The 21,850-nt window shown below is 40.3% G+C and overlaps 1 long non-coding RNA gene across 1 annotated transcript; it reads right to left on the minus strand.

Annotated features, from left to right (window-relative positions):
* Nucleotides 1-1,438: 1,438 nt before the first annotated feature.
* On the minus strand, nt 1,439-21,186 carry LOC133377385 (uncharacterized). Its single transcript, XR_009760700.1, has 6 exons — nt 20,948-21,186; nt 19,623-19,704; nt 13,527-13,620; nt 4,690-4,817; nt 3,391-3,437; nt 1,439-2,041 (listed from the first exon to the last, which is right to left on the minus strand). It is a non-coding gene; the product is annotated as an uncharacterized LOC133377385 (long non-coding RNA).
* Between the last annotated feature and the right edge of the window lie 664 nt (nt 21,187-21,850).

Raw genomic sequence — 21,850 nt, forward strand, 5'->3', positions numbered from 1 at the left:
GCCAAGGATCAGGCCTTCGGTAAACCAGAATAGTATTTATTAAATAACATTAATAACAAGATAACTTTGATAATGATCTACAAGCTTATGGTTTCATCTATTACTGTGATATTTGACTTATTACTAATCCGAACTCCACCTCCCTCTTTCTCCACACTCTCCTGACATACACCAACTCACACCCACCTCCAAACTCCACCAAAACAACCCACTAACGTCCACCACCCAGATTCAACTGTCATCCTTCCATTTATACTCTCAGCCATCCAAACACTCAGCCAATCATCCAGCATTCTACTGCTCATTTACTCCCCCCTCCTCTTTCATTCCACTTACCACATATCTTCTATACAAACAGCACTTACCATATATACATTGACACAGGAACATCACAGCAGTCCATTTCCAATTTTTTTTAGGTTGGTCTGGAAACTGTAGGTTATGCAGAATGTGGCAGGTTGCAGTGTGTGTATTTGACACCATTCTTAAAATGTGCAGTGTATGTATGACGGCAAATCACTTCAGTACAAGCCCACGTGTCCTCCAGCTCAAAGTTGTCCTCAGGTGTAAGGATGCTTCAGCAAGAAGACAGTGCTAAAATGTTAGTGCAAAAGCTAAAGTTTAAACAAGTTTGCTCCAGACTCTCTTCTACAAGATCCCCTCCACCACAACATTTGATGTGGAATAGTCACCAGATGTTTGAATATTTGTTGAATATTAATTGAACATGTGTGTTTGACACTGATATGGTAGTTCGTGAATTTGATGTTTAGTATTTGGAAGTTGGCAACTTATGGCACTTGTCCAAAGTCAAAATAATTGAGACACCAACACACTGGACATGTTATATCCAAAATTTGAATGGAGAAATTGGAGACTTTGGATACATTTGAAATTTACCCCTAGTGAATACAGCTTCATTTTTGAGGATAAGCTGCATTATTTGTGAATCTTAATGCATGTCTACATTCACAAGATAGTGCTGGCAGATGAGACCAGATGGGTCAGACGGCACTCAGTGAGCTACTGGGGAAGAACAACAGACAAGTATGAGTAGCACTGTGACTAATGATGCCACTGGGTCACAGAACTATTATTTATTTATTTAGTCCATTTATATACCGCTTATATTTAAATAAAACTCTAAGCAGTGTACAGCAAGTCAAAACATCTTAAAACAGCAACTGTAAAAAATAATCAATAAAATACAGTTAACTGAACCAACATCCTCTTTAGTATCAATGTGATATAAAAATTGCATATAAAATTAAGTACAAGAAATACAAGAAAAATCATAATATACATAATAGACTAAACAGAATATTCCCTATGTTTCAAGGAAAAACATCTTAAGCTTATTTTTAAACATAATAGATTAAACAAATCAGATTTCTTAATCACAGTATAATAAAAAGCAAAACAATTAAAACAGCCAGCCCCCATTATAAGAGAATTTTGTCTTACTATCGTTGGGAAAAGAAAAAAAATAATTTAGTTTACTCAAACACACCCTTACAAAATCAGCACATTCATATTTAAATATATCAACATTCTAAACCAACACACTCACACTTACCTCAAATCACACTCTACAAGCACTCACATAATTCAACCTCATGTCCTAAAAGTAGCATACTCACATATACATACCATAACATCACCATGACAACCACTCAAATCTACATACAACCAAATAATGCACACACATATTATTCTAAGTAGAACATTCATACCAAACTCTCATACCAAACACTCCCCCTTGTCTTTCACTTAAGGGCGCAGAAACTATGTCCACCAAGCTCTCACCCTGGGGGTATAGAAACCACTTTTCTATAGGCAATGACACTTCCTTTGTCTCTCATGAGGTTGGTTTGCCTTCTCTTTTCAACACTTGCAGCTGGATTTTTCTTGGTGGGTGATGGATTCCAGACCCCAAAATGGCTCCAAGTGTGACGAAAAGTGCACACTTAGTGCCACACTTTGCATGACGCTGAGGTGCATGCTGAGGTGCTGCCTCAGGCAGCCCCTTCCCTTTATATACCTGGAGAAGAAGAAAAGAATATGGCAAAGTTGTGGGCAAATGGCAACAAATGCAGCAGCACACAGAGTCCTTCCAAACACACACACATAACTATTACAATAGTTATTGTATAACTATTGTATAAATAGAAGAGGACAACAAAAAAGGTACAACAAGAGCCCTATTCCAAAAGATTAGAGAAATTAAAGGGAATTCAAACCAAGAGTAGGGATATTGAATAGTCAATAGGGGAACACACTGACTGACCGAGATGAAATAAAAGGAAGATGGAAGAAATACACTGAAGAACTCTATAAAAGAGATGCAAGGATGACAGATTCATTCAAGGAGGAACCATATCATGAAGAATCAGATATGTGAGGTGAAACCTGCTCTTAAAATACAACAACTTTTGCAGTAATTCAAAAGTAGCCTAACAGATTACAGAATTTGCCATGATTTAAATTTATGAGGTTGCAGCACATGAATGCTTAAAGAATATGTCTATAAATGATCAAAAGCATCCTCCGATATGACATTATGCAAATAAATAAAATTGTTTCTGCTCGTTGCTCAGTAGATACTCATGTAGAAGTTACTCACCTAGAAGATAGTTTGGAAATTAACAAAGACCATCACCAAAAACATTAAATTTATTATTGGTTAATGATCTCTAGCAGATTAGATACAGGTGCTGGATGGGATAGCTAGTTGTCCAGGCTCTGATGACTTCCTAACTGGATTACTGTAATGCTTCACATGGGGTTCTGCTAAATATGGTTCAGAGGCTGCAGCTAGTGCAAAATGTGGCTGCTAGGTTGGTAAGAGGCACAGCCCAATGACAGCATGTGTCACAGTCCTTACAGCACTGTATGGACTGCCAGTGAGCTACCGAGCACAATTCAAGGTGCTAGTACTAGCAGACAAAGCCGTAAACGGTTTGGGACCCATGTATCTAAAAGAGCACTTTTCCCAATATCAACCATCTCGAACAGCAGTGGCGGCCCTTTTGGTGGTGCCATCACTGGGGGTTACCCGGGTGGCAGTGACCTATGGCAGGGCCTTCTCGGTGGTGGTTCCCCAATTGTGGAATGCCCTCTCTAATGAAGCGCATCAATCTCCATTATTAACCTTTAGGAGAACTTTAAAAAACATTCCTGTTTACCCCCCCCAAAGGCCTGTCCCTGACCACTTTGAAATGATTAATTTTGAGAGGTGATTGCTTTTAGGAGGTGTTAACTGTTTTTATGGATTTCAATTGTATTGTTTTATGAACCCTGGGTGGCAAACACAATATAAAAGTGAGAAAACATTACAAGGCAGCATAATATATTACAACCAACATAACACATACTCATACAACCACTCACCCAGGCTCATACGTTCCATACAACCGCTACCATTGTAGTTCACAGGGCTGGAGGAAGGGAAAATAGGTTAAATCTATGACCCAGTAAAGACTAGTGCTGGTTTAAAATTTGTCACACCAGTTTTTGTGTGCTAGTGCTGTACTATAGCATTCTAATTCTCTGGGATCAGACCTCCCTGTCTCACACACATTCTCACAGAGAACTGTCTAGAAACCAGAGATGTAGTCATCTGGGGTCCTGGGTGTGTGTGTCTTAGACCCTTACTTTTTTGGGAACTAGGTCCCAGCAGGATCCCTATGTCTCCAGCGTCCTACAAGCCAATCAGCATGAAAGGGGAGTGTGTTAGCCCCTGACAACAGTCCCAATGAATGTCAATTGCAACTAAGCCTTTTTTAGTTCCTATTTCAAAAAGACAGGACAAATTGTGGACAGTGAGACTTCTGTAATTGCAGAAGAAGAGACAGTAAATCCTGATTATAACATCCCATCTATATCATCAAGCAGTTTGGTAGCAGCAGGAGATGTGAACACTAAATTCAGTAATTCAAGCAATATTTCTTAATAAATGAGAATGGACAGTCAAATGACAGAGTAACAGAGAAGCAAAAAGTAGATTACCCTATAATTTTAGAAGGCTGTATAATCTTAAAAAGGGGTGTGGCTGTGACTATCATAAAGGGACCCTGCACTTCTGAATTTGCCACAACATTACTGCTGGAAACTGCATGTAGTGTGATTTGATACCACACTTCAGCCACCAGAAAAGTCAGCTTGACACCTGTCCCCTAACATTGTGCATCTTTTAAAACAATTCCTCTTAGGCAACATGCTAAACCCCTCAGAACATGGTTCAATAGAAGGGATGAAAACAATATAAAGCAGAACCACATGGTGAATATTGAAAATAGCAGAAAAACCACTCTCAGGAACACCACACTTGCTCCCTTATACTCAAGCGTCTCCTTCATATCTCAAATCAATGGTGGCGATATTGCAACCCTGTCTAGGGGCACTAAACTTTAAATAATTTGTTGTTATATGCCTTCAAGTCGATTATGACTTATGGTGACCCTATGAATCAGCAACCTCCAATAGCATCTCTTATGAGCCACCCTGTTCAGATCTTGCAAGTTCAGGTCTGTGGCTTCCTTTATGGAATCAATTCATCTCTTGTTTGGTTTTCCTTCTCCATAAAAAGCTTTATTTCTTTAAAAGAGCACATATACACCCTATGTAATATGGCACATAAACCTTGCACATTCTATGCAGCACTGAAGATTGAGGTTATAAAAGAGTTACCTGCCAACTCCAGAGGAAATGCATAACTGAGCAAATAATGCATAGTACAGCTTATTGTAATGTTCAGAGACATTCTCTGACATATACCACACCTCTTCATTTCTTGAGTTCTCATATCTCAATGGAATCTGAGGGAGAAAAACAATATCCCAGGTTTAATCCTAAATCACTTCAAAAGAACAATATAAAAGGTCATAGCATTGGTGTTTATTTTTGTATTTAATTTATACAGGGGGAGTTTTGAAGCACACACTGCTATGGTTCACCTCTAAGGAAATGTTTATGTGATAGGTGCATGTATTTGTGGCTGATGGGGAAGTGCCAAAGACTTCACTTGTTCATCTGAATAGACAACTGTAATCCCATTCCTGATCATTGTCCTTGGAAGGAAATGGACTGCTTTCAAGACGATTCCCACTTATGGCAACCCCATTAATAGGGTTTTCATGGTAAGCAGTATTCAGAGGGGGTTTACCATTGCCTCTGTTTGAGGCTGAAAGCCAGTGACTGGCTCAGGGTCACCCAGTGAGCTTCATGGCTGTGTGGGGATTCGAACCCCCAGGTTGTAGTCCAGCACCTTAACCACTACACCACATTGTCCTTAGGCAACGTTATTTCCACTCCAGTTAATAAATTAAAAGTTGTTATGTGCCTTCAAGTACGACATCAAGTCAACATATGGCAACCCCATGAATCAGCGACCTCCAGCAGCATCTGTCATGAACCACCCTGTTCAGATCCTGTAAGTCAGGTCTGTGGCTTCCTTTATGCTATCAATCCATCTCGCTTGGCCTTACTCTTTTTCTGCTCCCTTCTGTTTTTCCCAGCATTATTCTCTTTTCTAGTGAAATGTCTTATCATGATGTGTTCAAAGTACGATAACCTCAGTTTTATCATTTTAGCTTCTAGGGACAGTTCTGGTTTAATTTGTTCTAACACCCAATTATTTGTCTTTTTTGTAGTCCATGGTATGTGCAAAGCTCTCCTCCAACACCACATTTCAAATGAGTTGATTTTTCTCTTATCCACTTTTTTAACTTTCACATCCATACCTAGAGATCGGATTATGTTCTAGTAATGATTGCAAGCATTAGCATTGTTGGAGGAGGAGAGGGGGGAGAACAGAGACCAAGGAGCTAAGAGCAATTATGGTATGACCTTCAGAAGACAAAAACATGTTTTATTGGATACAATGTGATCACTCAGACATCACAGGCAGTGATGGTTCACAATTTCTGCCAAGACTTCTCAATTTCAACGCCAAGGTCAGTTTCCCACAGTTGTTTCAGTCCAGGTAAGGGACCTAAATGAGTGTCCAAAAAATCCTATAAAGACATGACACAATTCCTTTCCAGAGTAGCAAAAATTCAGTATTTCAGAATCAAACCTGGTCAAGGATCTTGTAACATGAACTCCTGGGTCAGCCAAAATATGGGAAAGTTGATGTATTTGAAGCCAATACAAATTCAGGTCCCCTGTATCTTTAGTGAGTTGGTCCATAGTGACTGGGTTGGAATTGGCATAACAGTATTTCAGTCTAATATATCCTTTAACGCTCCAAGGTTCCACTGTTTTATTAAGGCCAGCCATCTGCAGTTTTGGATAATATATAAAAGGCATAATTGGGGAACAGAAGAAACCCTAGCCTGCCATTTTTTCTATACCATAAATGTCATTCTGGTAAAAGAGTTTTTGATTTTTTTTTTAATTCTATGTGTAGGGATATTAACAAATGTTAAGGCTGAGAGTGGATCCATCCTCAGCATATCTTCATCCAACCCAATCCATTTTTTATCCGCCCTAGTAACTGAAAAGCCCATTTGCCACAACTGAAAATATAGAGTTAAATTTGGGAGTCCCTATCCCCCTCTGTCTGGTTTTAATACAATTCTAGAGTGCTTTTTCTGAAAACAAATGCATTAACTGTCTGTTGCCATTTTTGGAGAGCACATAGAGGGAGGGTGATGGGGAGAACCTGGAAAAAATAAACAGGGAACCACTTAGTTCGAAAAGCAGCAATCCTACCCAGGGATGACAAATTAAGTTTACATGATTGTTTGAGGTGCTTCTTTAATTATTTGATCAATGGGCAAAAAGTCAGGTGATATAAATTGTGAGGTCTTCTAGGTATTTGAACACCTAGATATTTAAATACCTTGGTACATATTGGAACATGAAGTGTTTTGTGGATATGGAGTTGAATATGGCTAGGCACATTAAATAAACGTAACTGTAGATTTAGTTTATTTATAGTTTATTTACATTTAAATTGCAGGGCCATAGGCCAACACAAAATTAGTAAATATATCATATACAACAAGCTTACCATGTTAAAATTTATAATTGAGTTTAAAATAGATTCTATAAAAGAAAATTTAAAACATCATAAGGCGACAAAAATCTGTACTGGTTATACATCATCTAAATTTTAAAATCTAGGACAAACTTGAACGACGACTATTATTTAGATTCAAAATAAAATTAGCTTGTAGTTTCGAAGCTGCTAACACAAACAGGGATACCTGATGTGTCACGTCCAAATTTGAATCGGACATTAAGGAAATTACTTTCCCCGCTTCTGTAAGAGATTCAAATTCATCTAAAAGCTTCTTAAGAAACTTGGTTCTGGGGTCCTGATAAATTGTGCAATGAAGCAATATATGTGGAATGTCCTCCTCCTTGTAATATCCACAGGGACATCGTCTTTGATCTTTTGGAATACCAAGGATTCGTCCCTCTCTGTCTGCATTAGGGAGGGAGAAGAAACGTAATGCAGTGAACGCGTGCCTAAGGCTTTTGGGAAGAGGATACGTGAGGTATGGGGAAAGATAATGATCGGTCTTAAACTTCCCATACCATGGGGCCACTCTAGTTAGTGTTAAGTTATCCAAATACTCAGAGTGGCGGAAAACCATCTCACGTAATTTTTGATTAGGTGATAATGATATAAAAACCTGAGAAGTTATATGATAACTAGATAATAGTTCTTCTAGTTTAGGACCCCAAAGATTAAAGGAAAAGGGGTGGTTTAAGCACAAATTTAGTAGTTCCTTGCCCGGCGACCTTCCAGCTAATTTCGTGAACTTCAAAAGGGCAAGATGAATATGCGCTCCCAAGGGAGGAAGACCGGTCTCAGCATGTAAGATAGCTGCTGATGTTCCTGGAGGAAGGGATAATAGACGCCTAAGGAAATTAGTTTGAATAGTCTCTAAGGACAAAACAATTTCCTTGTCCCAACCCCATATTGATGCGCCGTATAGAACCTGAGGAATTACTTTAGACTGGAAGATTTTTAGAGCCGGGGGAATTAAGTTACCTCCAACAGAACGATAGAACTTTAGAATTGCTCCAGCAGTTTTTGTGGCTGTTAATTTTATATGTTGCAGGTGTCTTTTCCAAGAGAGAGTGTCCACAAAATATATTCCCAGATATTTATAAAACCGACATTGCTCCAACTGATGGTCTGCCATTGACCAACGGTGTCCTACGAATCTCTTGCCAAAAACTAAAACTTTCATTTTTTTATAATTGATTTCTAGCCTTTCCTTTGTACAGAGGGCCTGTAAATTTCTCATTAATTTTCTTAAGCCAATTGGGACTAAAGACAGGAGGACCATATCATCCGCATAAAACAACACAGACACCTTCCTGTGGCCGATAGATGGTGGAAAGTATTGAGGACCAGAGAGGTCAGATATGATGTTATTAATAAATAGATTGAAGAGAAGGGGGGCTAAGAGACAGCCTTGTTTAACGCCCCTCCCTATTACTATTGGGCTCATCATGTCACCACTTTGGCTTACTCTAACCACAGCATTAGTATTGGTGTATAAGGCCCTGATGAGATAGCGAAGACGGCGATCTATATTTAATTATAAAGTTTTAACCACAGGGCATTCCTATCGACGGAGTCGAAGGCTGCGGCCAAATCAACGAATGCAGCATATAGATGAAGTGTGGGTCCTATTATACTCTTTTTTGCCAGGAAGTACAAAGTTAGACAATGGTCAGTCGGAGAAGAACCTTTTCTAAAGCCCACCTGTTTGGGATGTATGAGCTGGTTAGTCTCCACTCATTCTTCCAACTTTTGGAGTAAGAATTTACTATAAAGCTTGGAAGCCACGTTTAGTAGACTAATTGGGCGATAGTTGGAGGGTTTAGAGGGATCATTGTTTTTATAAATTGGTACGATAATATTACGCCTCCACCCGTCAGGAATAATGCCAGAGTCATTAATCCTAGAGAAGAGGCTTGCCAAGAATGGGGTCCACCACTCCGGGAATTGCTTGAATAATTCGGGGGGGAGAAAATCTTCTCCTGGGGATTTACCATTCTTCAAAGAATCAATGAGGATACTGATTTCTTCTGGCGTGACTGGGGGCCACGGAGGCGCTTTCAAAATATTGACATCCAATAAATGGTCATAAAGGGCTATCATTGGACAATAAAGCCTTTGAAAATGGGCGTGCCAGGCTGGTGTCGGGATTCGATGTACAATTAGGGGGTTTAACGCACCCATCCCTGATTTAACTAGATTCCAGAACAGACGCTCATGTCTGTCAGAGGCCGCACAGGCTAGCCGCTGCCAGCGGGCTTCGGCAAAATCAGCTTTCTTTTGAGTTAAGAGGGCTCTGTAAGAAGTCTTCATTGATTTGAAAAGAGCTTGGGACTGATCGCTTGGGTGTGTAAGAGTCAATCTTAATTGGGCCTTCAGCTTTCTTTGTGTTACTCTACACTCGCGATCGAACCATGTATATGGGCCATGTGTCCTAGTGGAGCCATTGCTCTTTTGAGCCAAGCATGGTCTCAATAAGGTTAGGATAGTATGAAAGGCCTGAATGGGATCTAGGGTTTCGTTCAGTACTCCCTGGCGTATTGTTTGATATAAATTACTCCCCAACTGAGCTGCGACGTGGTCCCTAGTCTTCTCGGACCAGTGGATTTTTTTTCCAGTCAGTGCTAGTCCCAAACATGGTGTAGAGGGAGCGGTACCCTTATTAATCCTAAGGCTTAGTTGGAGGGGAAGGTGGTCACTCTCTATCCTACATTCGACCTTAAAGTCGGTGATATCCGAAAACAAAGATTGTGATACTAAGATGTAATCAATTATGCTAGCACCTTGGGAGGATCGGTAGGTAAAGGAACCTCGAGAAGAGTCCACTGTAGACCCATTTATGATTTCAAGTGAGTGCAGTGAGGCTAATTCCAACAAGTAGGGACCCTGTTTATTTGACTTTTGATCTTTTAATAACCTATATTGATTATCGGCCTGATATAAGGGGTCCCAATTGGAGGAAACCATGTTAGGTGGCCAGAGGTCGCCTATTCTGGCGTTGAAATCTCCGCAAAGTAAAAGGCTGTCATTCGGGTACTGCGTTTCATATTGTGTGAGAGTCTCTTCAAGCTTATCCCATACGTTAATGGGAGTTGTAGTAATGCCGTATAAGGGAGGGCAATATACATTAATGCATATTAATGATTCAGTCAGGAGGCCCCTTATCCTGAGCGCTAGAATAAATTGAGGAAGTGTTGATGGGAGATAATCAACTGAGAGAGAATACGAATCTGAAATGAAAGTAGAGAGGCCTCCACTAGGGCGGCCCTTCATTGAATGTTTTATCGCGGGAGAGGAAAAAGAGTGGTAGCCTGGGAGGGTCAGACTACCTTGAGAAGTGACCCAGGTTTCTTGTATGCATACTATTTTAAAATTACTTTGGTACTCTAAAAAATCGGAATCTTCCCTCTTATTCCCCCAACCATTGACATTCCAAGATAGAATGGGTAAGTGTCAAATAACATTAATCTCATTGAAGATAGCTGATGAAGCAATGCATCCGTTCAACATTGGTGGGGGCTGTTCTCTCTGTAAAGAATTGACCGCGGGATTCAATAATTTAATTGTTGGAAGGAGAGTTTCCTGGGTAGAGGGTAAGCAATTAAATTGTTTAACATCGGAGGAATGAGGTGGAGACCCCCTCTCCTCTGCCTCTAGGTAACGCATTCAATCCCAAAACCCAGGGGGATCAATATTCACTCGTTTTGCGAGCTCATAGCAAGGAGATTTTTGTAACTGATTTCCATCTTGAGCATGGAGGATAGAGTCCTTTGTCAAGATTTTCTGAACTATCTTCTGATTGCTACCATTCTGGGGTGCAGTTCTCATTTCGGGGCCTGGGTGAGGTCTTAGTGGCCTACATATCATAGGGACTTGTAGTGTGTTTAAGATCTTTGCAGTTGAATCTAAAACAGGGGTAGGTTCTATCGGCACTTCAGGTTGATGCTTAGAGCTCTGGTTCATGAGGGTGCTAAGATAAGACTTTAAATGGTATAATCGTTCCAAAATCTCATTTTGATTCATTTTTGGTAGTGAACTGAAAGTTTCTATAAGTAATAGTTCTTCAGGAGTAAAAATACCAATGTTGTCTTGAGTCAATAAGAGTGCCTCGTGAGGCGGAATAACTTTGGGGGGGTTCTTGTTCAGGTGGGCCGATAGATAGATCGACAAGTGGTTCAGAAGGTTGTATACAGCACTGCTGCGGCCAAGGAGGCGTTGTAAAACAAGAGGATTTAGGTAACAAGGTTTCAGGTGTTGCTCTGTTTTCAAAATATCTGTGTATAGTTATACCTAGGTTAATTATACGAGATTTGGCGGAGATAACTTTTTGAACAGTATACTGGGAAGAGAAACGAACCAAGGCTCGAGCTTTAAGGCCGTCATAATATAGGTATTGTATCTGGAAAATATCTGCGGTATTCAACTCCATTTCTGATTTTAAAAGATTACAAAAATGGAAAATACGATCACTTTGAGATAGAATTCCTGGCGGTTTCGGAAAATTACCAAATACAAGTTGATATAAGTCCAAAACTAAGCTCCATTGATTCAACTTGAGTATAGATTTTACTGGGAGCCTTAAAAGCACATCAGTTCAGGGATCTTGTAGTTGGTCAGAGTTTGTTTGGGCGTCATTCCGGAATGAATGGGAGATCCTAGAAAGTTTTGGAGGTTGCTGCTCCCTATCCGGTAGGCTAGATGGAGAGTCCTGCGAGGTGCGGTTACCACTAGACATCATTGAAGATGAGTTTACCTCCTCACTGATGATGTGAGAGGGAGGAACGTCACTTTTTAATAACTTTAAGCCTTTGCTTTTGCTTGAGGGTTGTTCCAGATGTTGAAATAGCTTCTTAAAGTTCATTTTTTCCTGATGTTGGAGTTTGTAGTTTTTCATATTAGCCGGTTTCTTTTGATTATGTTTCTGTACTAGTTTCTGCTTCTGTTTGTAAATTTTCCTCCTTTTATTTTTTTTCCCACGTACATTCAATGGTCCAGATTTACTAAGTGTCGTGGTTACCACCACGTGTGGAGAAGTAGGAGTATGGTCTAGAGTATAATTAGATAGAGGCTTAGACTCCCTTTTTTTTAATATATCGAGTATTGATGATAATAGAGTGTTATTTTCAATTACAGAAGATTTCATGGCGTCAAAATCAAGGGCAAGAATCAGAAGCCATCCTGTTATTGTGGGACTGATTTCGTCCGCAGCAAGGGTTGGATTTGTCTGTTTTTTGGTATGTTCTACTGCCTCTGTTAGAGGAGGCTCCCCCTCAGTCGAATCAAGGTAAGGGGTCTCCTCGGGAGGATGACTGGTCACTGGCGATGGTTGGGATGTATGTTCTTTGGATATGCTTTCCAAATATCCAGGCTGTAATTGAGACTTGTTTTGCATGGAGTAGTCATCAGAAGTAAAGTTTGTCTTATGTAGATGGTGTAGTTGGGCTGGAGCTGTTGGATTTAAGGCATCCCCATAAGAGGAGCAATTACTGCATCACCTAAAGCTGCATCTTCTGCCAAGTTTGGTGCCTGGTTGTCATTAATTAAACTAAGGTCCTTAAAAGAGGAATGTGATAAAGACCAGTCATGGATCTTGTGAGATTCATAGTGGGATTTCTTCTGAAGGTTTTCTTTATTTGGTGAAGCAAAAAACTGAAGAATTTGACTCTGGCCCTTTATGACCCTGGGCTGTTGAGCAGCCTGCAGTGGAGTTAATGCCGCTTGGCCTTGTCGTTTCAAATTCCTGTGGTTAACCTTCTTTGCCTTATGTTTGTTCTTGGGAGGAGACTCCCAGGGCCTTCGTTAAGCTTCTCCTCAAAACCATTTAGATGCAGTATTTAGCTTGAATATCCTATTTGCCTTCCCTTGTCTTTAAATATCATAAACTCTTTTGTTTGAGGATTGATTAAATTTACTCAAGGGTATGTTTACACCCAGCTGGCTCAGGTAAGTATTTTCCTTTCCTTTCTTTTTCTTTCTTTCTTTCTCTCTTTCTTTCTCTCTTTCTCTCTCTCTTTCTCTTTCTCTCTTTCTCTTTCTCTCTTTCTCTCTCTCTCTTTCTCTCTCTCTTTCTTTCTTTCTTTCTTTCTTTAACCTGTTTCCTATTTGTGTAATTTATAGATCAGTGCCCACTTAAAAGTTTCAGTCTTGGGTAGATCGTATGTAAGCTTAAAGAAAGGTTTGTCTAAAAGATGCAGCCTTGGGTAATGGGTAGTTGGAGCTAGCCTTCCTTGTAACCTTTGTGTAAGGAGGTAGAGAGACTATTCCTTTTACAGCCACTATCCTTGAGTGGGTCTGAAGTTCGCAAGCTATTATTAATTGTCTTGAGAGGCTCAGTTAAGAATTTATAGTCCGTAATTAGCTCTCATAGCCTTGAAAACTTTTCAGCCGGTCCCCAGGAAACAAAGAGATTAATGGCAGTAAAAAATATCAGCATTAACCAGAAGATAATCAGAGTTTGTAAAAAGTGTGAATAGAAGGAGTTGGCAGGTTGGAGCAAACTTACTGCTTTCTTAGTCAGACGTCTAGAGAGTTTTTAAATGAATTCTGTGGAGCTGCGTTTGTCAGAGCCTCACAGCTCCGCGGCCATCTTCATCCTCCTATAGTAGATTTAGTAGAATTAGTACAAAGACCTGCAATTGTTTAAAATCTATCAAATTCATTCTGAAGAGCATACAGTAAGTGCCCTGGATCCCCCAACATCAAAACCATATCATCTGCATATAGGTTGATGAAGTGTTCCTCCCTGTTCCCCTGATACCCCTAGATATCCTAATTTTTCCAAAGCGTCTCTATCAGGGGTTCTAAGGAGAGGGCGAAGAGCAAAGGGGACAGGGGGAACCCATGTTTCATGCCACTCTCTATAGGTATATTACCAGAGTCCACCAAATTGGTTCATACTACTGCAAAGTTTCTATAGTTTAGAAATTGCTGTAATTAATGTATGTCCTTATTGGGAAGCATCCAGAAACCTTGCCATTCAAGGCAATCAAAGGCCTTATATGTGTCAATCGAAAGTGCTGCCAATGGTTTACCCCTAGAGACAGCACTGTAAATCACATTTAGCAACTGATGTATTGGGTCTGAGATATGCCTACCTTGGATGAAACCTGTTTGATTTGGGTCAATCAAAATGTGTATAACCCTGCCAAGACGAGTAGCCAAAATTGGGAGGGAAAGTTTCTGATCTAGATTTCAAAGGGCTATGGGTTTATAGGACCCCACCTCCTCTTGGTCTTGGCCTGGTTTAGGTATTCCAATTATCCTTGACAAGTTCCATGTAGCAGGAGTATTGCCCCCATGCCATATATTATTGAAAAGTTGGATAAGTTGTGGTGCCAGAATAGTCTTGTATCTTTTGTAAAAAGAACTACAAAACCCATCAGGACCAGGAGTTGTGTTGGCTTTCAACTTTTTAATAACTTCAAAAACTTCCTCTTCAGAGATATCCTTATTAAGAGATCCTTGCTCAGCATCTGATAAAGATTTCAGCCCTGCACTTGCCAAATATTGTGTAATATCATAATGATCAGGCATAATGGAGCTATGTAAATTTTTATAATACAATGCAAATAAATTATTAATACATTGTTGGCTATAGGTTTTCAGACAATATTTTTATCTAAGTGAAGTTTTTCTATCTAAGTGAAGTTTTTCTATCTAAGTGAGAAGACCTGTTTATATTTCAGGGCATGGGCAGGTAATTTTGAATTCCTATTTCCTATTTCCTAGTATTTTTGTTTCGCATATTACACAATTTAGCAAATGTGAATCTATCATTGCGAATTCCTGACATTTAGCTTCCAAAACTAAAACTAAGAGTTTGCCATGAGCCTGTAACTTTGTCTGGATTCTAATCTTTCAATACCTTTTAATATAGTCTGACAAATTGGGTCACTTTTTAAAAATTTAACCATTTCAGATATGCAGGACCTCCTTACTATAGCTTTCATAGCATCCCATATGACCTCCAAATCCATCCCAGGAGTTAAAGTAAAATCAAAATATTCCTTAATAGAGTTACCAATTGCTTGTGAGATGTTTGTTTGGAGAGCAACAAGGGATAAAAATGTTGGATTGGGCTATAGGGGATATGGTTCTAGAAATTCATAACTGCCTCTACCAGGGAATGATCCGAAAGAGGACAGCAATGAATGGAGGCATCTAGCATACCCAACATCAGTGGGCCCATGACCAGGACATAATCTAACCATGAAACAGAAACAGTGAGACGCATGTGTAGTCCCAGGCCCCTTGATTCATACCCAGCCATACATCTTGCAACTGATTTTCCAGTAAAGTATAAAGTTTGTTAATCTGTGCAGGAGGACAGACGGTTTGTAGTAGGTCCCTTTAAATAATATGTATGTAGCATGTAAGTCTATGTATTTAGAGTGTTTTGCCCCCCTCAGACTTGTAATGAAGTGTATTTTTAAAAGGCAAGCTGATTCTGTACCCACTCTCCCCCTCCAGGACGTCTGGGTGTATAGCCAGACAGAAGTCAACAAGTCCGAGTTATAGTCAACCACTGAAGAGACTGGAACATAATACCTTATAGGGGTTCTCTGGATGTCACCTTAACTGAGTTCTGATATAGATCTTAACTGTCTGTGAAACTGTCTGTGAGAATGGAAAAGTGATGCAATTTCAGATCTGATAATCTGGTTGAGAGAGTATAAAAGAGATCACATCTGCAGTTTTTCATCAGTCCTGATAGACTGATCCAACACTGCTGCCAGTTTACCTGACTGCTGAGTCTTATTCTGAGGTTTATCTGAGCCCGTGGTTGAGATTTAAATTGTCATTCTTTTCTATGTATTAAGATACCTAGACTGTATACGAATATATTGTATTACCTAATAACCTTTGGTTTTGTGTTGTATTATTAGTTCTGATTTATTGATTTACTGGCTGTGGCTAGAGTTTTGTATGCTTATATATATCCATATAGAAATGTGTAGTCAATAAAAAGCATAATCTCCTTCTGCTGGGGAATTCCATTCTTTTTTACCCTGATTTATCCCCAGTCCTGTGATAAATCTCTGGTGGGAGTTTCCTCTTTGAGTCTGCCTGTTCAAATACACTGCTGTGGAAACTGCAAGCCTAGGCAAGTACAGTTGCTTACAAAGAAGGACTCTGAACAGCTTTAGGCTTAAGGGAAAAGTGAAGAACCCTTAAATCTGTGTGTGGGCACTTAAGAGGTCGTTCAAATGATTTAAGGTTAATCCACATTGTCTAACCAAATGTTCATTCAGCACAGTGTTCAGGTCTCCTGCAAGAACAATACCCCTCACTGCTAATCAAGTAAGCTTTCTTAAGGCCCCCATCTTGCCTGCTAAAAAGACATACCTGCCTTCAGTGTCATACAGCATTTTTTCATCTTGAAATGCAGTGTTTCTGGCTAATATAATAGCAATTCCCCTTGAGGGTGTATTGCCTGGGGCCACATGTTGTTCACCAAAATATGGGTGTCTGACCATGACAGAGTCTCAGTGACCTTTCTCTTTTTGATACCCATACACCTCACATTCAAAGATATAAACTGAATGGTATTCATAGGTCATCAATAATTAATAATATGAACTAACGGTGTTCCTCCATCTTATAAACATCAAAAAAGTACATCAATCAGATAACAGAAAGACACAGCATAAGAAGTAAGATATGCAGACATTCCCCTAAAGACCAACATTTGTTGGTGGGGAATAACCCTTCCCCACCCACCCTACCCCCCTTTGTGCCCAACCTTAGGCCCCTTGCAGAAGCAGGGGACTCCCCCCAAAGGAATCATTCCAGGCATCAGACCCACTTATAAAGGAGGACATTAGCAGCCATAATATGCCAACTGAAAAATCCCAGGAAATTGTGGTCCTGAGTCCCCTTTCTCCCATTCCAATTATATGACCAAATACCCCTTTATAAAAGAGAGAATACTATCAATAGTAACCCAAGCATATGAGAACATACAATTACCCTACAAACAATCAAACTAGGACTTGACTGTTGTTACTGTAGAACAGCATCTTCACTATCCTAAAGCAACATGCTGAGTTGCTTCCTTCATGTCTTCTTTGCAGAAGTCAATCTGGGATTATGAGCATGGGGGGGGAATTCCCTGGGCAAACCGTGGACGATGACTTTTTTTGATGGTACAGTATCTGAACCGCTGTCTCCAAGTCTCTCAAGAGGCAAAAGCTTCCATGGAATCAGCAGAATTGAGCTTCTACTCTGACCATGGAATGCAAAGATTTAAAAGCGCTAGGATATGAGCTATCTCCTTTTTTGACAATGCTTTCTCCTGTGAGCCATCTACTTCAGTGATCAATGCAAAGGGGAATCCCCATTTGTACTTGACACCTGCCTCCCTCATAAATTCCATTGCAGGTTTAAATTCCCACCTACGCTGTAGCATTTCTGTGGTAAGATCTTGTAAAAATAGAATGACCCTTCTATTCAATTTGCCCTTTAGCTTCCCAAGAGCGACTCAAGCCATCTTTTACTGCAAAATTATGAAAGGCAATAACAGCATCTCTGGGGGGACATTCTCCTTAGGGTGAGAGCCCAGACTCTGATGGGAACGTTCAATGTCCAGTCTATTAATCTCCATTTCATATATTAAATTCCTCCACCAATCAATCAAAAAAATGGAATCAAATCAGATTGCCCTGCTGACTCTTTCAATCCACAGACGCAGAGATTCCACTGACACCCACGGTTCTCCTGGTTGTCCCGTCGGGCTTGCAATTCCCTTTGGCTATGAAGCAGAACCGTTATATGCTTGGAGTGCCTAGTGCCTAACTCCAGGGTCTCATTAGCAGATTTCTCAGTTTCATTAACCCAAGAGGCAGTCAATTTATCTTCCAGGGCTTTAAAGCTATCTTCCCAGCAATTAATCAAAGCTTTGTGTAAGTTAGAAATCTTTGAGGATACAGTTAGCAATGGATCCTCAGATTGTGAATCGGGTTCTGCTCTAGGTGCCTTAGGAACCTTGGCTGCCATCTTGTCTCCTTGGGTCTCCCGAGAGTCGCCATGGGAAAGTTCCAATCTTGGTTTGAAAAATTTGGTCAACTATCCTTGCTTCCCAAAGTACTAGAAAGCATATCACATCTCTCCCGAATGAGAGAACCCCCAAACAAGGGTTTTATTTAGCGTAAAGAGCTTGTTTGAAAGCATGAGAGTAGAGCAATGCTACTTGCTATCCCATTGGTTGTGCACATGTGCCCCCCCCAATGTTATCATTTTCAGCCTCTTTTGTCTAAGAAATTAGCAGTTCAAACTTGTTTCTAAAAGGGGGGCGAGGAGAGATTATTTGGCTAAAAGCTTTCATCACTAGCATGGTGCCAAATCAAACAGGGAGGAGGTATGATATTCTACAGTCTCTCTAAAGAGGAAAAAGGCCCTCCCCAATTCCTCAAGGGAATCTTAGCTCTGCCACTCAGCAGTGAACTGAAGAAACTTGGCTTCCCATGAATAGTAGAGAATGAAGAAATCGTCAGTGTTGCCTTTAAGTTTACTTGTTGATATAATAAGGATGGTGTGACGATCCCACCTTTGGCTCCACCTGTCAGGTTCCCACCTGCTTGTGGCTACCGCCTTTCACAAGGCACCACCTCAGGACACCACTAGTCAGGATCGTCGTTTTTATTTTTTCTCACTCCACTCTAGCACAGATCTTTCAAGATCCCACTGCTAGGCACCACCACCAGCCACTCCCTGTAAACAATACTGCTAGAGACTTTGCCTTAGTCTCCCTATGGCTTGTTACTTTGTTTCTGGGTGCCCTTGCTGTCCACAACCCCCCTGTATCTTTGTCTATAAAGCATACAATCCTGGGTTGCTCTGGATACTTGACGATGTTACACTTTCTTCCTTCACCGCTGCCACCATTAGATAGAGTTCCCCTTCAGCCTTGGTAATTACCCTGCCCTCCCTTCTGGTCTGTATATCCCCAGCCAAGGATCAGGCTTTTGGTAAACCAATAAAAGTATTTATTTGATAACACTAGGAAATAACAAGATTACTTTAGGAATATTTAACAAGCGTATGGTTTCCTATAGTGTCACTCTTATGTTTCCAGTTATATATATTCTGTTCAAATATCAGCCTAATAGAATCCAAACCTCCCTCAGAACTCTGTCCCAACTGCCTCCCATTTCAACTCCTTTCCAATCACTGTCCTCTCAACTTCCTCCAACCAACCTCTCCAACTCAACTGTCATCCTCTCATTTATACCTTCAGCCATTCAAACCCTCAGCCAATAATCATCCAACATTCTCCCGCATTCTAGCCCATGTACTCCCCCCTCTTACTCAATTCAATTACCATATATCCCTATATAAACCCGCACTTACCATATTTACAGTTTTTAACATATAAGGACAGCACAGATGGTTCTAAAATGCTTGATCAGTTCCAACCCTAAAACAAACACAACTTCACAAGTAATTAAAAGTATGTATATGTACAGTCCCCCTGGAATTTAAATTTATTATGTCCTTTGTAGAAAATGCAACATTTCTCACAGGTACCAATCACAATTATTCTTCTCTTGATTATTTTTCTCTTACAGATTTGAATAGTACCAGAAGCACATCTGCTTACACAGAGCTGAAGACCTCCAAGTTAGGATCTAAACTTGCATCTCATACTTGTCATGCCCTAGGTGTCAGACTAATCCTGTTTACTGGAGAGAGAGAGAGAGAGACAGAGAGAGAGAAAAAATCAGTACTCTTTAAGAGCCACAAGAATCTGTTACAGTGGATTTTAGAAGCCTGCAGATGGATTGAATTTGTAATTACATTTTTTTTGGGGGGGGGGCACATGTTCATTCAAGCAAATAAATAAATACAGTATGTGCACAACTTACTTTTTCATCTGAACATAAATTATGTGCTGGGATACAGAGAAAAGGCATGGTATGCAAACCAAGCCATTTTGAATTCATTTCAAGCAAATAGTGGGTTTTTGACATGCTACTTCTGAATAAAGTTTCCAATAATTAAGAGATAATTAAGCTACGAGTTGTGCAAAACATGGCACCTGTCTTGTTTGCCTCCCTTCTTCTGGGCTGGGAGGACAGGTCCCCAACTGACTACAGCTACAAAGGCTGCTCCTGCTGCTGAAAGTGTCTACAGAGCACCATTCCATTTGGGGCATGTTACAGAAAGAGGTGGCAGCATCTTTTTCATGGTCTTATAATTCCACTGCTTTGACAGACTTTGAATTTTGTTTAAACTATAACCGTAGCCCTGTCTGCACTACACATTTAAAGCAGTAACATGCCACTTTAAACAAACAGTCATGGCTTTCCCCAAAGAATTCTGGGAACTGTAGTTAAGAGTGAAGAAAGGCTTTAAAGAACTCTCAAGAGTCCCCTGGGAAGAGGGATTGTTACCTCTGTGAGGGGAACAGGGATCTCCCAACAACTCTCTTCATCAACTACAGATCCCAGGATTCTTTATTACTGTTTAAATTCGTATAATACTGCTTTAAACGTATAGTGTACATGGGACCATTGATACTCAAATTGGCTTTAAAACGGGGAATTTCCCTGAATTGAAAGCCGCCGCATCAGCGGAACACCGCAAAACGGAAAGCCGGTAAGTGGGGCCCTACTGCAGCAGTTGTTCTTACTAGTTGTACAGAAGTACCATGGATAGGGAATATGAGAGCTATATTGTAACATAAATAAGATATATTGTGTATAAAATGAAGAACACACCTACTCCACTCTTTCAGCCAGAGATCACTGGCTTTTTTTGGGCAGTGGGCACACTTGGAATTTTGAGAAAGTGGCATAGGTACTGGTCACAAAAAGGCTGCTTTGAGGGTATGGCGTAACAATGGTTGCCACATCTAGAGCAGGAAAGAACACAGGACCACAAAACCGTACAGGCATGCCCCCCTCATCAAGAAAAAGCACCTACCATCTGCCACCACTGCACTCACTCAGAGAAACTCTTAGCATCTCTCCTCTGTTCAGACTGGATGGGAGGGTAAGTGTCCAATCCTGGCATCCAATGAAATCTGGAGATGTTTAAAGGAGGCATGTTCAATGTAGAAGCCAAGCCAGTGCAAACAGGAATTGAGCAGGAAGGCCAAGCAATCCCTTGTGCATTGTGGAGTTTTGAGGGGATATTTAGAGACCTTTCCCAGGCACCACTGGAGGTACCAATGAGCACAGTAGCACCTGTGGCACTCTAAACCGAAGAATGTGAGAATATGCAACTACACAGACACAAGGCTGATTGTAAGCCACTTGTCTCAGCTCTTCTCTACAAATTACTTTTACACGTTTGCATGTCAGAGCATGCTTGTTTGTGGTCAGCTATGGTTCATTTCTGACCATGACTTACTGAGACATGTGAACAAAGCCATCATTAGCAATCTTGGAAGATTTACATAGGAAATTTTTTTTGAATGAATGAACAAATTAGGATAGAAGTCAGAGAGCTGCTTAAACCACATCTGGATGTTTAACTACATTTTCATCCTGCCCTTCCTTCAATAAAGGTCAGATTAGCACACAAGGTGTGAATGTGTACACACAATCCTAACAACACTGTAAGATGGGCTATTTTCTATTTCCAAGTCTATCCTAAGGTCACCCAATGCATTTCAAGGCAGAACAGAATTTGAATCTGTCACCTTAGTCTATGTCTGACTCTGTTCTCTTCATTACACTGACTTGCCTTCTTCCTTTCAATAGAACAAGCTGCTTTTGAAATTACCCTGGGTTGTATCATACTAAGAGGAGACCCACTGAAATTAATAGACATAACTGGGATTCATAATTTCAGTAAGTCTACTCTGAGTAAAACTTAGTTGGA

This window comes from Rhineura floridana, chromosome 2, assembly GCF_030035675.1.
Source record: "Rhineura floridana isolate rRhiFlo1 chromosome 2, rRhiFlo1.hap2, whole genome shotgun sequence".
NCBI lineage: Eukaryota > Metazoa > Chordata > Lepidosauria > Squamata > Rhineuridae > Rhineura > Rhineura floridana.